Genomic DNA, 17,438 nt, shown 5'->3' on the forward strand with positions numbered 1-17,438 from the left:
CCCAGGTGTTGGCACGCCCCGCCCTCGCCTCCTGAGGGCGCTGGTTGATATTCCTGAGCCACAGGAGATGACTTCTTTGCCTGGACCCTTGGCTCCAGCAGGGTTAGGACAAGGGGCAGAGGTGCTGATGAGAGAGCCAGAGGGTGGGATGAGCCTGGTTCAGCATCCCCTGCACCGGCTCCATCTGCTTTCCCCCATCTGTCCCCAGCCTCTCTTTCCCTCCTCTGTTCCCTTGCTGCTGCTTTTGGATAGGATTTCTTACTTCCCTCCGCTTACGGGGACACTGAACTGTGTAGTTTCTGTGTTTCTAGTCTCTGACCGCCTCCCTTTCCCTCTCCCCTCCCTACTGTCTCACTTCCTTCCCCCCCCTCCCGCCCCCTCTCTTTTCTTCCTCCTCTCCTCTCTTTTTCTGTGTCTGTCTCTCTCTCACACACACACATACACACGTACCCCTACACCTCTTTTCCTGCCACTGAAAAATCAGCAGCCTTCTGAGATTTCCATTGTTTTGCTTTCTTGTTTACTTCTGGGTCAATTTAAGGGAGTAAACTATAAAAGAAAAGAAGTCCTCTTTCTGTCTCCACTGGACCCTCCAACACCCCAGGCCCTGTACCAGCAGCTGGAGGGCCAAGGTGTTTAGCAGAAGGGGCTGAGCACTTGGCTTGCTGGGCAGGACTCAGAGCCCCCCCCTTTAGACGGTGCACGAGCTGCCTGTCTCATCACACTTCCCACACCCTCTGCCCTTGTGCCCTTCGTCATCCGTGCCCGGCCCCTGTAGATGGTTGAGTTTGAGACTCTTGAATAAAGAAAAACAATGTCACAAATAGAGAACGGTCATTCCTTGTCTGCAAGGGACAGAAACATCGCAGAATGGAACTATCTTTCTTTTGCACAAAACTAGGTATAAAGGACATCTTGCCACCTGAAGGAGGCCAGGCAGAGGGAACTGCAGGAGAGGGTGCAGTGGGGTCTGAGGAGGTTTTGTAAGTAACAAATAAGAAATAATTAGTTATATATGAGGGCAGAGAAAATGTAGGTACAGTCCCAAAACAGGAGGTGTTTCTTTTCCTTCTTTTTTTTCTAACGATTATCTTGGGTTTTTTTATTATTATTATTTTTGGCTGTGTCGGGTCTTAGTTGCGGCACACAGGCTCTCTAGTTGAGGCGTGTGGGCTTAGCTGCCCCACAGCATGTGGGATATTAGTTCCCCAACCAGAGATCAAACCCGCGTCCCCTGCTTTGAAAGGTGGATTCTTTACCACTGGACCACCAGGGAAGTCCCCCTTTTTCTTCTTTTTTCAACAATATTTCTTCCCCTTTATCAGCCTAGCATGATGATGAGAAGTAGAGTTGGGAGTTAAAAGTTACTTCCAGATATGTCAGCAGAGGAGGTGAGGGGAGGGAAGTTCTTTTTTTTTAACCTTTTTTTTTTTTTTCTTTTCTTTTTTTGCGGTACGCGGGCCTCTCACTGTTGTAGCCTCTCCCGTTGCGGAGCACAGGCTCAGCGGCCATGGCTCACGGGCCCAGCCGCTCCGCGGCATGTGGGATCTTCCCAGACTGGGGCACGAACCCGTGTCCCCTGCATCAGCAGGCGGACTCCCAACCACTGCGCCACCAGGGAAGCCCGGGGAGGGAAGTTCTTGAAGGAATGGGTAAGCTGCTCACATCAAGAAAAGTGCATCACGGGGAATTATATTCAGTATCCCGTAATGGATAAGAATATGAAACCGTAATGGAAAAGAGTATGAAAAAAATAGAAATATATGTATAACTGAATCCCTTTGCTGTACAGCAGAAACTAACACAACATTGTAAATCAACTCTACTCCAATTAAAAAAAGAGAAGTTCCTGAGAGGAGCGTGCAAGGGACAGGGACCTCCCTTACCTGAGAAAAATGAGTGCGCTAAGGAGAGCAGTCTTAATTTAAAGCTAGAATCGCAGGTAGATATTCTTACTCACTCCTTGTCCTGTCTTGTTTTTCCCCATTCACGCCTCTCATTTTGGACCACCCTGGGGAGGAGGAGATAAGTGGCATTCACTCAGTGTGTTCATTCGACAGATCTTTCTTGAGCAACTTAAATACATTAAGCACTGTTCTAGGAACCAGGAATTCAACAGTGAGCAAAACGTGGGGCTCCCGCTCTAGTGGCAGGTGGGGGGTGTCATGGGAAAAATGAAGGCAGCGTCATGAAGAAATCCCACCTGCCATATCCCCAGAGAATATGACTCAGGTAATATACCATCATCTTCATATAGGACCACAAAAAAGTGGTATTGAAAATAGTAAGGGGCAGTTTGAAGGAATTCTCTCAGAGGATTTGCTAGCGCCCTTGGTTAGCCCCACTGATGACCTTTTGGTGCTTTGAAGAATCTAAGGTCATTCCTGACTCAGGCCCTTCACACTTGCTGTTCGCTCTGTGAAGGAGGATGGTGCGTTCTCACCTTGTCGCTCAGAGTATTGCTATTCAGACAGATTTTGCCCGACCGCCAGACCTAGGGTATATACCCTCCCTGACCACCTTGCCCAATCCCTCCCATCATATCACATGTGTATTTTCTCTGTAGCAGGTCCCCTGACCCCATAACGTAGGCTCAGGGAGGGGAGGAAGCTGGCCTGTGTGGTACACCTTTGCATGGCCAGCACCTAGGATACTGTCTGGCATTAGTAAGTACTTGATGAATTAATTAATTTTATTTTTTTTCTGTTTCTTTAAAATTTTTACTGGAGTATAGTTGATTTGCAATGTTGTGTTAGTTTCAGGGGTACAGCAAAGTGATTCAGTTATACATATACATATGTCCACTCTTTCTTAGATTCTTTCCCATATAGGCCATTACAGAGTACTGAGTAGAGTTCCCTGTGCTATACAGTAGGTTCTAATTAGTCATGCTTAACAGGGAGGGAAAGGGGAGGGATAAATTAGGAGATTGGGATTGACATATACACACTACTGTGTATAAAATAGAGCTAATTAATTTTAACATGCTATTTTCAGTATTATTTCCCTGCATAAACTCTATGCCAACCAAATTAACCTTCCTCTTCCCTTTGTCCTGTCTTTCCACTGCTGTGCCTTTGCTCCTAACATTTTCCTTTCCCCTCCCCCAAGCCCAACCCAAAGGATGCTTCCTCTCCAATCACTTCTCTTACCATCAAAGTCAATAGTGACTTGTTCCCCCAAAACTGTTTTTATCTGTGTCAATTTTTTCTATATCAGTCCTTTGGTACTTTCTATGTTTTACTGTGTGTGTGTGTGTGTGTGTGTGTGTGTGTGTGTGTGTGTGTGTGTATTTACACATACAATTTTACTCCAGATATACTGTAAACTCCTAGAATTCAGGAAGTATTTTAAATTTTTTCCTTAATGTCTAGCAAAATGCTTTCTACATAATTGGCACTCAGTGATGATTTTGGGGGTTGGTAATGAGTCTTCTTTCCAGTACAAGGGTCAGAAGCAAGATTTTTGATGTGGGTTGACCCTACAGTGCTTTTAGGGCTTGGCCTGTAAACTTGATGAAAAGGATTTCCCTTTCAAGGTTGACTTCAAGAGCACTGCTGTAGGTTAATATTTCTTGCATGGCGTTTCTTGTAGTGTACTTGAGAAATTTCCTAAGTAGTTAATGAAGCTGGGTAATTGCCAGTATAGTACGAAATTAAAGCAAAACGAATAGGAGACTGCAAATGGAATGAACTGTTTAAGCTATTTATAACTATATTGGAATCACAGAGTAGTGGTGATGCAAGAAATATGTCCCAGCTTTACTCTGGCTAACTAGAGGGAGCTATTTTTCATTTCGAGTAAAAGTCAAAACCAGTTTAAGATCATATGTTATGTTTAAAAGGCTTAGTGTGGCTAATATTAGCATGTTGTTCTTCAGTTCAGTTAATGTGCTCAAGGACTTTGGTCTCTTCAGGTAAAAATACTCTTCAATACAAAATGAACTCACTGGAGTATATTTCTTTATTGAAAAACTGATAGAGAAAAATTAGTCTTGATGCAGTGATTATATTGCAAGATGGGGCAGGTGGCAAGGAATGGATTAACCAACTAACACACTAAGGAGGGCTCCAGGCTTCCCCCCTTGACACAGGTCATAAGACACAAAGATGGTAGCTTTTTTTTTTTTTTTTTGCCGGGTTGGGTCTTCGTTGCTGCGCATGGGCTTTCTCTAGTTGCAGCGAGCAGGGGCTACTCTTCATTGCGGTGTGTGGGCTTCTCATTGCAGTGGCTTCTCTTGTTGCGGAGCACAGGCTCTAGGCATGCGGGCTTCAGTAGCTGTGACTCGCAGGCTCAGTAGTTGTGGCTTGTGGGCTGTAGAGTGCAGTCTCAGTAGTTGTGGCACATGGGCTTAGTTGCTCCATGGCATGTGGGATCTTCCCGGACCAGGGCTCAAACCTGTGTCCCCTGCATTGGCAGGCAGACTCTTAACCACTGCACCACCAGGGAAGCTCCAGAGATGGTAGCTTTGACAGCGCCCCTCTGGATTGAAGGAGAACGTACCTGCTGTGTCTTGATATATAAAGTATTTTCTGAACTTGTGTCTTTAGATACTTCTAGAACCCAAACTAGGTCACATGATTATCCATTTTTATTGTATCACACACGAGAGATGATTTTGGTTTTATGTCCCTCACTTCCCCTGATGAAACCCTAAGCTAATTTAATAAGATTGTGTTTTGGGCAGGCTCTGAAGTGGTTATTTAATTTTTCTTAAGTTCTGAGATTGATACTTTTCTGAAAGAAACAAGTGGAGAAGGGAGAGAAACCAAAAAAAAGAAAGTCATATGTGGAGACCCTCCACCTCCTTATTTAAAACTCATCTGTGTATCTGGGTCATTAGCACTGCAGCAGGAATGTTGCCCCAGTCAACTTACACAGTGATGGGTGTTGCAAGCTTTGTCTAGCTGGACCCATCTTCTGTGCCCATCCACCTTGAAATAGACACTGCCTCAATAGAATCAATGGAATGAATAGTTTATAAACTCCTCTAACTCCCGTTCTGCTACAGGCATGGTGTCCCTCTCTGTCTTAGGCACCTCAGGCTGCTGTAACAAAACCCCATAGATGGGGTAGTTTAAACAGCAGACCCTTATTTCTCATAGTGCAAGAGGCTAGAAGTCCAAGATCAGGATGCCAGCATGGTCAGGTTCTGCTGAACGCTTTCTTCCTGGCTTGCAGAGAGAAGGCTGCCTTCTCACTGGTCTCACATAGTGGAGAGAGTCAGCTCTAATGTCTCTCCTGCTTCTTGGAAGGGCACTAATCCTGTCATGGGGGCTCCACCCTCATGACCCTAAATGCCTCCCCAAAGCCCCACCTACTGATACCATCACATTGGGGGTTAGAACATCAACATATGGGGGTTGGGGGAGACGAACATTCAGTCCATAACACTCCATTTACATGGATACTAGAGTGCAAAAGTAATTAATAATCGAGTAGTTTACAGGGGTTATTTGAAGGATTATGGGCTTCTGCTGAAAGCTGGTGAAAGGCATCATGCTGTATGCCATCTCCCACACATGATCCTATTTCATCTTCACAGCTCTGTGACGTGGGAATTTATTACCCCTCTTTCAAAGATGAGGTGACAGAGGCTCAAAGTTTTGAGCCCCAGTGTTTCTCAGTCCAAAACTCAGAATGTTTCAACTACATCAACGCTTATACCTTGACCACAGAACTTGATTTTTCAGGCAGTTAGGCCTAGTGGACCTTTGGTGCTAATATTGGTTTCATTGGGTGGTTTCAGAGACTGTATGTATTTGGAAACTTTACTGACCGATCATGTATCATCTTTCATAAGAGTTACTGTCTAAAATGGGTGAGAATATGCCCAATGTATAAAGAACACAAGTGGAAAATAAAATATTCTTAGAAAAACTGGAACTTTGGTTCAGAGTGTGACTTAGTCCTCCAAATCTGTTTCCTTCCTCTCTGATATCACAACAGTATTTAAGAGCTCCATTGTTGAAGACCAGGGGCTCAGTCCCTAACCTTGCTGATCAGTCCCTCAGTGTTGTCAAGTGAATGAGTTAACTTCACTAGACCCTTGTCTCCCTTCTGCAGAATGAGGGAATTGGATGAGATCAACAGTTCACAAACTTTTTGTTCTCAGGACCCCCTTTATGCTCTTAAAATCATCAAGGATCCCAAAGAGCTATTGTTTATGTAAGTTATGGCTATTGGTATTTACTCATATCAGAAATTAAAACAGAAATTTAAAAAAATATATTGATTTATTGATTCATTTTAAAATAAAATTAACCTATTACATATTACATAAATAGCAAGACAAAAACATAATAGCATAAACATTTTAGGAAAAATAACTGTTTTTTTCAAAACAAAAAAAAATTAGAAGAGTGGCATTGTTTTGCCTTTTTTGCAATTCCTTCAGTCTCACTTAAATGAAGACAGTTGCACTCTCTTACCTGCTTCTTACATCCAGCCAGTTGTGACTGGTTGTTTGGCCAAAGTGTAGGAAAAAGATTCAGCCTCACGCAGATGTATAGTTGGAGAAAGAACCTCTCGGAATCCTGGAAAGGGTCCTGGGGACACCCCCGCATCCTCAGACCACATTTGGAGAACCACTTGTCTAAGTGATGTTTAAAACCCAACCCAGACTCTGATTCTGCTTGGCTTTCAGGAAGCTTCACTCAAGGTCCAGATCTCTGTTTCCTCATTTAATTATCTACATTTCCCACACCGGAGAATCAAAGCTCAGTAGAACATCGTCTCTGTGCTTAAAGGGCTCTCCGTCTAGTAGCAGGATACTTATGGGGCCTGCCATGTGCCATTAGCTCTACTTGATGCTTTTATATGACCCACTCGTTTATAGACAATCATATTTTAAGACAGGTACGATGATCACTGTCTTATAAATGATGCAGCTGCCTCAGGCAGACAGCAGTTCAGTGGATTATCCGCGATCACATAGCAGTGGAGAGGTGAACCTCACGTGTGGGCCCAGGTCTTCCCTGAAAACTCCTGCTGTTTTCATTACATCACATGTCTCCTCTTGTCTACAAAGTAGTGGAGAAGGAAGGGTCTCAGAGGTCCCTTCCAACCTCTTACAGTTTATGATTCTGTAGTTCTGCTTTACGAGTCACATAACTTATAGCTGTGAGAACTTGTGGTTAGCGTGAGGTCGATTAAGAAGGAGGGAGAGGGACTTCCCTGGTGGTCCAGTGGTTAGGACTCCGCGCTCCCACTGCAGGGGACGCAGGTTCAATCCCTGGTCGTGGAACTAAGATCCCACAAGCCGTGAGGTACAGCCAAAAGAAAAAAAAAGGAGGAGAACAATACTACAAAGACTATCCCAGTCACTTCCCCTAAAGTGAAAAGTAAATCTCTTCACTCTTATCATTTAGCCAAAAAAATGAACAACAACTGGTGTTTTGCTAGTCGGGAGGAAGTATTGAGAATGTCTGCATTGTGCAAGGCTCTGTGGTGGCCATTGTAAGGGAACCACAGTGACAGTCACAGTTTCCGTTCTCCAGAATTCTGTCGTGTGGTTGGTGAATTGAGATGTAGACACGTGTGGAGAATAGGGAGCCCTCCTACACTGTTGGTGGGGATGTAAATCGGGGCGGCCACCATAGAGAACAGAATAGAGGTTCCTGAAAAAACTAAAAATAGGAGGGCTGGGCTCCTGGCCCCGTGTGCTCCCCACCACCCAGCGCCTGCAACAGCTGCAGCGCGATGGCCCTGGAGCCAAGAAGGGCATTTTAGAGTCTCTGGATAGCGGGGAGGGTGTGCTTGGAGACGGCAGCTTTCACATAACTCTGGAGAAGAGGGGCTACGTGAAGGCCGGGCTCTGGACTCCAGAAGCCATAGTAGGACATCCAAATGCAGTTCGTCATCTTCACGTGGAGTTCTTGAGAGCGGGATAGAATGTCACACGGACCTTCACCTTTTCTGCCAGTGAGGACAATATGGAAAGCCAGTGGGAAGCTGTAAACGCCGCTGCCTGTGACCTTACCAGAGAAGCAGCCGACAGAGCTGACGCTTCAGTCGCAGGGGGGATCTGCCAGACGTCGTTGTACAAACACCACAAGGATGAGGCTAGAATTTTAAAACTTTTTCGACTACAGCTAGAGGTTTTTGCCAGGAAAAATGTGGACTTCTGGATTGCAGACTACTTTGAACACGTTGAAGAAGCTGTGTGGGCCGTGGAAGTCTTAAAAGAATCCGGAAAACCCGTGGCAGCCACCGTGTGCATAGGCCCAGAGAGAGACATGCATGGTGTAACACCTGGAGAATGTGGTGGAAGCTGGTGAAGGCGGGGGCTTCAGTCGTTGGCGTGAACTGCCGATGTGGGCCCTGGACCAGCCTGAAGACAATGAGACTCATGAAGGAAGGCCTACGGGCTACAGGGCTGAAAGCACACTTGATGGTGCAGTCTCTGGGGTTCCACCTGCCTGACTGAGGCAAAAGAGGGTTTGTGGATCTCCTCGAATATCCCTTCGCACTGGAGCCCAGAGTTGCAACCAGATGGGATATTCAAAAATACGCCAGAGAGGCTTACAACCTGGGGGTCAGGTACATAAGGCGGGTGCTGTGGATTTGAGCCCTCCCACATCAGGGCGATAGCAGAGGAGCTGGCCCTGGAAGGGGGATTTTTGCCTCTGTCTTCTGACAAACGTGGCAGCTGGGGAAGTGGTCTCAGCACACGCACCAAACCCTGGGTTAGAGCCAGGGCCAGATGAGAGTGTTGGGAGAATCTGCTGCCGACTTCGGGCAGACCTTTCTGTCCTTCAGTGTTAAAGCCAGATGCCTAAGGAGTCATGAAAGAAAACACTGAAATAGCAGAATGGAAAGAAATCCCCCTCAAGCCCCATCTGGAGCCTTTCCTCGCCTCTATCCACAGCCCACCCTGATGTCTCCAGCGGCTGAACAGCTAATGTGCTGTCAGTTCAACATAGGATGCGTATTGCATCCCTGCTGTGCTTAAGCTCTGAGCGGGATGCTGGGGGGAGATGCAAAGCTGATGAGGAAGGGCTTCTCATCTGTCCTCCAGGTACTTACTGTCCGGTGATGCTGCAGGACGTGCTTTTGAAGGGCATCAAGAATAGTGAAACTTGTCTTTAGAGTGAATTTGAGATTTTAGAATAACCAGAAGTCGGTGAGCAACAAACCCAGTGATTAATTCAGGTGTCTAAATTAGGTACAGAAGGACGATAGAGCAGCATTCTAAACTAAAATTAGAGTAATGAGTCTGCCTTTCTTAAATGATTTGTATAATGACTCCAAAGGCGATCCCAAAGGAAAAGATGCAAAAATGTTTGAGGATTTTTTGAAATAATCATATAACCTTCCAGAGTGATTACTTTCAAAGATGATTTTACTTAAAGGTGTTAGGTCCCAGAATTTTTTAAATGTGTCTTTATAATCACAAATAGCTAGATTATAAACTGCTAAGGACAAGGACAATGTGATATGCTTATATTTTTTCTTAAAGTATTTACATTATGCCATACTAATAGATGCTCAATGAAATAATGTTGATTGTTGGAAATAAGTAAAAAGAGATAAACAGTTTTGGAAGACCTTTTTAGAAGTCCGAGTTCAAATCTATCTTGGTCTAATATTTTCTTGACTTATGTTTGAGCTATTTGCTATGTGCCAATTTCTCTCTATTTTTCAAAACAATGTATTCATTTGTAACAATTAATAAAATTAAAAATAATCTACCTTTAAAAAAAAACTAAAACTAGAGCTACCATATGATCCTGCAGTCCCACTCCTGGACATATGTCCAGACAAAAACATGATTTGAAAAGATACATGCACCTCTGTGTTCATAGCAGCACTATTACAATAGCCAAGACATGGAAACAACCTAAGTGTCCATTGACAGATGAATGGATAAAGAAGATGGGGAACTCAGCCATAAAAAAGAATGAAATCATGTCATTTGCAGCAACATGGATGGACCTAGCAATTATCATACTAAGTGAAAGACAAATATCATACAGAGAAAGACAAATATCATATGATGGCACTTATACATGGAATATGAAAAAATGATACAAATGAACTTATTTACAAAACAAAAATAGACTCACAGATATAGAAAACAAACTTATGGTTATCAAAGGAGAAAGAGGAGAGGGATAAATTAAGAGTTTGGGATTAACAGATACACACTACTATATATAAAATAGATCAACAACAGTGTCCTACTATATAGCACAGGGAACTATATTCAATATCTAGTAATAACCTACAGTGGAAAAGAATCTGAAAAAGAATAGATATTTATGTATAACTGAATCACTTTGCTGTACACCTGAAGCTAATACAACGTTGTAAATCAACTCTACTTCAACAAAAAGTTATTTGTTTGGGGGGAAAAAGATGGAGACACATGAATAGCGTTTTGAGAGGTGAAGTGGGAATAATAAATGACAAAGGAGTTTTTCCTAAGGTGGGTGCTCCAGGAGTGTAAGGACAAAATAACTCCTCAAGGAAAGCTGCTGGCAGAACCATCTAGCTTTGAAGGCTCTGCCAGCCTCTAAAGGAGGGTTAGAATCGGGCCGGACAGAGTACAGAGGTGGCGTGTGCAGTCCAGACATGAGAAACCATCCAGAGCAGGAAAGGTGATCAGTCTCTGAGTGCAGAGTTGAAGTGATGGAACCACAGGATCTGAAGCACTGCGGCTCACCCTCCAGAGTGGAGGGGGCTCTTTCCTTCTGCCTTCCCTTCTGGTGGTTTCTGCCTTCCCTCTCCTCCTTCCCCCTACGACCATCCTTTTCATCTCTCTCCCATCCCATCCCATCCCATCCCATCCCATGCCATCTCATCCCATCCCATCCCATGCCATCCCATCCCATCTCATCCCATCCCATCCCATCCCATCCCATCCCATCTCATCCCATCCCATCCCATCCCATCTCATCCCATCCCATCCCTCCACTTCTGCTTGGCCCTTCCCCTTCCTCCCCATTTTCTGGCTTTCTCTCCCCCCCACTTCCTCTTTTCTTCCATCACTGTCTCTCATGTAGACTGAGACCTTATCACCAAATATCGCATTTATTGAATAAAAACATTACCTCCGAATGTCTTACACTGAAATTAAATGCATTAAGGCTTTTCTACACTTTTCCGGGGGAAGAAAACTGATGACACAAACTTGCTTTTTTACTTTACTGTGACCCTGGTGCTCTTCTCTTTGGGGTGGTCACCCTACATGGAAAACTTTTTCCCACAGGCTCCACCAGTTTTGCCCTTGAAATCATTGAAATTCCTGTTCCAGATGTTACTTGAAGGGATGACTTCACTTTTCTAATTTTTATTGTATTTTCTATTTTTTCCCGACTGCTGGCCTCTGTCCTTGTGGCAGAGAACATTGACTCCAGCTGGCTGCCCACACCTGTAACTGCACCCCCAGATCTTGGTGTTGAGCACACAGTGAGGGGGCTTTTGTGGCACCCACCTCTCTCTTAAAGGTGCCAGAGCTGGTGCCTGGCTGGGTACCGGGGTCCTGCCTGCTCCAGAGACCCCAGGGAACTAGCACTCATGAAATGTGAGCCTTAACTCTCTTTGCTTCTAGGCGATGAACACAGAAACCCAAAGAATCGTTTGCTTGTCCTTAAAGAGAGACTCCATGGCCACTTCGTTCCGATTAGAGGAAGTTCAGAAGTTCACAGAATTTCTGAGTAGAAGAGAAGGTTAGAAAATGTCAGCTGTGCTCCTCAGCAGTCTTGACTAGCAGTTTTCTACAAGCAGATTAAAAAAAAGAGAACTGTTGAGGCTACCCTTTGAATAAGCATTGTGTTCATGTCATTCCGTGTGCATGTGTAGTGTGTCCCGGTGTTGACATTTATGCTACTGGTGTGGTGGCCTGGGGGGGGGGGGTGATCACCCCCTGGGGGGGTGATCATGAATGATGTAGGTGTTCACAATGTCCTAAACAACATCTGCTTTGTGACAGATGTTTGGAATCAGTAATAAGAAAGGGCACGTGGCTAATCTCTGATAAATTAATCGAGTCGAACATCATCTTTATTTTTTTATTTAGGCAGATAAATGATGCCATTTGCAGCAACATGGTTGGACCTAGAGATTATCATACTAAGTGAAGTCAGCCAGACAGAGAAAGACAAATATCATTTGATACCGCTTGTCTGTGGAATCTAAAAAAAATGGTACAAATGAACTTATTTACGAAACAGAAAGAGACAGACATAGAAAACAATGGTTACCAAACAGGAAAGGTGGGGAAAGGTGAGGGAAGAGGGATAAATTAGGAATTTGGGAGCGACAGTACACATTACTATGTGTAAAAACGATAATCAACAAGGACCTCTACTGTAGAGCACAGGGAACTCTACTCAGTATTCTATAATAATCTATATGGGAAAAGAATCTGAAAAAGAATAGATATATGTATATGTATAACTGAATCACTTTGCTGTACACCTGAAAATAACATTGCAAATCCACTATACTTCAATTTAAAAATAATTTATAAATAAATAAATTTAGGGAGATGGATTTATCAGCTTTTACAATGAGTCAAACAGCAGACTCTACCTTTCACCCAGAATTATGGCACCTGAAAATGTTTTCTAGGTCCCCGTTTGATTAATGAATTGAAGAGCGTCTATAATAACAGTCGCTGGAGGTTTAGCTGTTTTCTTCTTCCAAAGCAAGACTCTCAAGGTAGAAGAAGGCATCTGTGATCCAGTTGCTTCCCATCTTCCACATCTGCATCCCCATCCTAGCACACACACACTGCTAAGGCCACCTCTGCATGAGTGAGCCGCTCAGCTGTTGCCTTGGAAGTGCAGCTGCACATCCGGGCTTCATCAGAGTGAGCGTCCTTCTTTATAACCTATGGCAGGTTCTGGTTGCTAGAAGAATGTGACTTTTGCCTCAGGAAGAAAACAACTCCACAACTTGCATTTTAATACAAAGCTTTTATCATACTAGGAAAAGGTGTTTTGCTATCACCCTTTACCCAAACAATAGTCTAGCCACACTTCTAAATTCAGCAATTTACTTTGTTCATATTCTTGAAATTCAGTAGTTATCAAGTGGGAATTTGACCTTTTTATGGCCCCTTTTAACAAGGAAACTATGGTCATTTAGTTCATTAATTCATTAATAAATTCATTAATTTATTGAAATTGAGCAATGTCTTTAAGTATTGATATATACCCAAAATGCCTCTGTTTTTGAAGCAGTAGCTCACTGTAGGTTTTCTGTCTTTTGTTGAACCATCTGCAGTCTGCATACTGTTAAATTTACAGAAATTTTCTATTAAAGTCTACAGCCTATGAAAATAAGGCTTGATTATTTTAAAAAATGTTTTCACAAGAGAATATTGTTCTTTTGAATCCTTTCTGTGTGTAGAGAGATTCTAGTGATGACTTTTTTTTTTAATTTTTGTTGGAGTATGGTTGATTTACAATGTTGTGTTAGTTTCTCCTTTACAGCAAAGTGAATCATATATCTTCACTCTTTTTTAGATTCTTTTCCCATACAGGCCATTACAGAGTATTGAGTAGAGTTCCCTGTGCTATACAGTAGGTCCTTATCAGCTATCTATTTTATACGTAGTAGTGTGTATGTGTCAATCGCAGTCTCCCAGTTTATCCCTCCCATTTCCCCCCTGGTAAATATGGTTAGCACGGATTAAATCTCATAAGGTTCTGAGCATGCTGTTGGGTGTTTTAACCTGAATATAACAGTTGAGTCCAGGCTCTGAGACCAAGCTGCTTGGATTCAAATCCTAGAATACTATTTTCAGCGAGGTTTGACTTCCTAGTTTTTACTTGGAATAAGTAAGTCACTTTATCTAGTCAAGAACTAGAGCCTGTTCCTTTGTCAAGGACGTATATAAGCTTCCTTACCACAGCCAAGAATCAAAACATTTGGTTCACTAGGTCTTCACATGTCCAGGGAATAATCAGGCCAGGCTCTGTTCCCCTGCTAGAGCGGCTGCTGTCAGTAGGCATGCAGTGCCAGTAGTATTCACCTGTTTGCCCGTGCAAAAGGCTCCCACCCGTGGTATAGATAATAGACGGTGAGCCATTTTTCTGGTAAACATTCTGCACTTGGCTGGGTTCCTTACTTTATTCTAGTATGAGGTATTTAGTCACACATCTCAGAAACAGGTGTGTCCCCCATGACACAGTGGGTAGTGTCATGAAAAGTTGCTTAGAAATCACTTTTTGTAATTTATTTTTATATTTTATTGAAGTAGAGTTGAGTTACAATGTTGTATTAATTCCTGCTGCACAGCAAAGTGACTCGGTTATACATATATACATTCTTTTTTATATCCTTTTCCATTATGGTTTATCCCAAGAGATTGGTTATAGATCCCTCTGCTATTTAGTAGGACTTTTTAAAATGAATTATACTGTAACTGGCCTGTGGAAATTCACAGTGCAGTGAATACGAAGATTAAACCTTTGGTCAAGCCAAAACATTTTTGTCATGCGATTTATCACAGATACCCCCAATTTAACTTGCTCTAAAATCTGAACTTTCACAGTGGGTTATGGCTGCATGTTTCTTTCCTCTACCAAAAACATGTGTCCTGTACCCAAAAGAAACTGTGCTGACTCTATGAGTATTTTAAAAGGTAAGGTACAAAGGACTGTTTTATCAAAAACTATAGATAAAATGTATGGTAAAGATTAAACATTTCTAGATTTCTAGGACCATCTGTGGTAAATTATGGTTGTTGTATAACCAGGCTGCTTCTAGATTTTTCAATTGTCACATATTCTTTTGGTCTGTGTAACATCCATTAAAGTCAGCAGAAATTGTGATGCTTAAGTCGAGGGCAGTTCTATGAAACGTATCCCTTCTGGAACATCAATTAAGGTAACAAACAAAACACTGAACTAGCTTTTAACTATTACTGGACTTGGCGATGTAAAATTAATAGAGAATACATGAATGTTATGGAGATCACTGGGTACCACTCCCTCTGGCTCATCTGTCCAGTAAAGCAAACCACAAACAACATTCTGCAGTGATTCTTAAGCAGCTGAGTTCTGCCCTGCCTATTAATAAATGATGTAAGTACTATAAAAATGAACAGACATCTAAACTGCAACTAGAAAAATGGTCCTCCTACAGATATATATTGTTTGTCCGTTCAGAAAAAATCTAGTAAGACTATGAAAAAAAATAAAAACCATAAACTGGCATAATTTGAATGCTCAAATTGAGGTCATTTTTATTCTAATTAAGATTTGAAAAAAAAGGACTGTTTCTGCATGCTGTTTCTAGGAAAATAACAAGCTTCAGACAGGCACCATCTGTTACACTGACCATGTAACAAGATGTTAGATTTATTCATACATAAAAATGTAGCTTGCAGTATCATATGTAAGGTCTGGTCCTGCAGATCTGCTGTGATTATCTGTGTGCACCATACCACTCAAATTATTTAATTCTCTGTTGTAAGATTGACACTATCGCTGCACGCATTCCAGCCTTGTATAACACACACACACACACACACACACACACACACACACACCCCTACACCTGGGGCAATTGATGGAAGTAATAACATGTTAGCAAACAGGTTTATGAAGAGGCTTCTTCTTGAGATTCCAGAGATTTCAAGGAGTTCAGCCCTGAATGAGCACTAATTTTCTTTGTTTATATCTATATTTGAAGAGCAAAGTCTGTGAAATTTGTTGGATTTCCCTGTTCTCTGTAGCTATCAGGTATTTATTTAGCACTCATGTAATTTTGGACCTATGCACTGTACAAGAATCAGTCATAGAAAGATATGCGCCTTAGTATCCAGGAGAAGGACACAGACTTTCCAGGTGCTGAGAGTTGCCTGTTATTTGATTAAACAATACGATAGCCCTTGGATTCAAGGGATAAAGTGAAATATTTCAGAGGTTTATTTTTCTAGTTCCTTACTAAGTAAAGTGATGTCTTACACACCTAAAAGGTGTTTGGGTGACAGGTACAGTTTGGTGCAGTATTGCTAAAGGAGCTTAAGTTTTTAAATGTCACTGTACCTTCCCTAGGCTCCCATAGGTAGAAGGGTTAGGAACCTCTTGTGCTTTGGCATTTATGAAATCAGCCAGTGTGAAAGGATTTCATCTATTAAATGTGAGTTCTTGGAAAGAGAAAGGAGTGATAAAGGTAGTTCTATTTTCCCTTCCCCCTTAGGATACCAGAACTACAGAAGACAGGCGTTTAAGGAGCTGTTTCTGACTGATTTTTAAAACTATGGTTTATTAAAGAATTTTCACTCTTCCTGCTTTCAAAAAGCATTTAGTACAGCTTGCAATAAAAACACTGACACAGTAAGACTAAAAATGCAGCAAAACACAAAAAAGGCAAAAGGCAAGTAGTAAAAACAGAGGAGGAAGAAGATAATTTATATATTCTAAAAGAAGAAGAATGAATGAAAAGCCTAAACCCAAAAAGAAGTTACATAATTAAACACAAATCTTAGTTTCTAATCTCTATCGAAGTATAGCAGGTAGGATTATGGGTTGCAAAGATTCGTTTTTTACGGAGGTATAGTTGATTACAATGTTATATAAGTTTCAGGCGTACAGCACAGTGATTCACAATTTTTAAAGGTTATACTCCATTTATAATTATTATAAAATATTGGCTATATTCCCTGTTGTACAATATATTCTTGTGTCTTACCAATTTTATACATAGTAGTTTGTTCCTATTACTCCCATACTCCTATCTTGCCCCTCCCCCCTTCCCGCTCCCCACTGGTAACCACTAGTTTGTTCCCTATGTCTGTGAGTCTGTTTCTTTTTTGTTATATTCACTAGTTTGTTTTATTTTTTAGATTCCACATATAAATGATATCATATAGTATTTTGTCTTCCTCTGTCTGATGTATTTCACTAAGCATAATACCCTCCAAGTCCATCCATGTTGTTGCAAATGTCAAAACTTCATTCTTTTTTATGACTGAGTAGTATTCCATTTTGTGTGTGTGTGTGTGTGTGTGTGTGTGTGTGTGTGTGTATCACATCTTCTCTATCCATCCATCTATTGATGAACACTTAGGTTGCTTCCATATCTTGAGTGTTGTAAATAGTGCTTCTGTGAGCATTGGGGTTCATGTATCTTTTCAAATTAGTGTTTTAATTTTCTTCAGATATATACCCTGGAGTGGAATTGCCAGGTCATATGGTAGTTCTAGTTTTAGTTTTTTTGAGAAACCTCCATACTTTTTTCCACAGTGGTTGCACCGATTTACATTACCACCAACAGTGTACCAGGGTTCCCATTTCTCCACATCCTCTCCAACATTTGTTATTTGTGGTCTTTTTGATGATAGCCATTCTGACAGCTGTGAGGTGATAGCTCATTGTGGTTTTAATTTGCATTTCTCTGATGATTAACAACATTGAGCATCTTTTCATGTACCTTATAGCCATGATGGCCTGATGGCCTCCTTTGGAAAAATGTCTATT

At 42.1% G+C, this 17,438-nt stretch overlaps 1 protein-coding gene and 1 pseudogene across 2 annotated transcripts in view; both read left to right on the forward strand.

Annotated features, from left to right (window-relative positions):
• NR3C2 (nuclear receptor subfamily 3 group C member 2) overlaps nt 1–17,438 on the forward strand; it is a 367,456-nt gene that overhangs the window by 301,890 nt on the left and 48,128 nt on the right. The window lies entirely within an intron of this gene.
• LOC137224137 (S-methylmethionine--homocysteine S-methyltransferase BHMT2 pseudogene) lies at nt 2,224–8,780 on the forward strand (annotated as a pseudogene).

This window comes from Pseudorca crassidens, chromosome 4 (genome assembly GCF_039906515.1).
Source record: "Pseudorca crassidens isolate mPseCra1 chromosome 4, mPseCra1.hap1, whole genome shotgun sequence".
Taxonomy (NCBI): Eukaryota; Metazoa; Chordata; class Mammalia; order Artiodactyla; family Delphinidae; genus Pseudorca; species Pseudorca crassidens.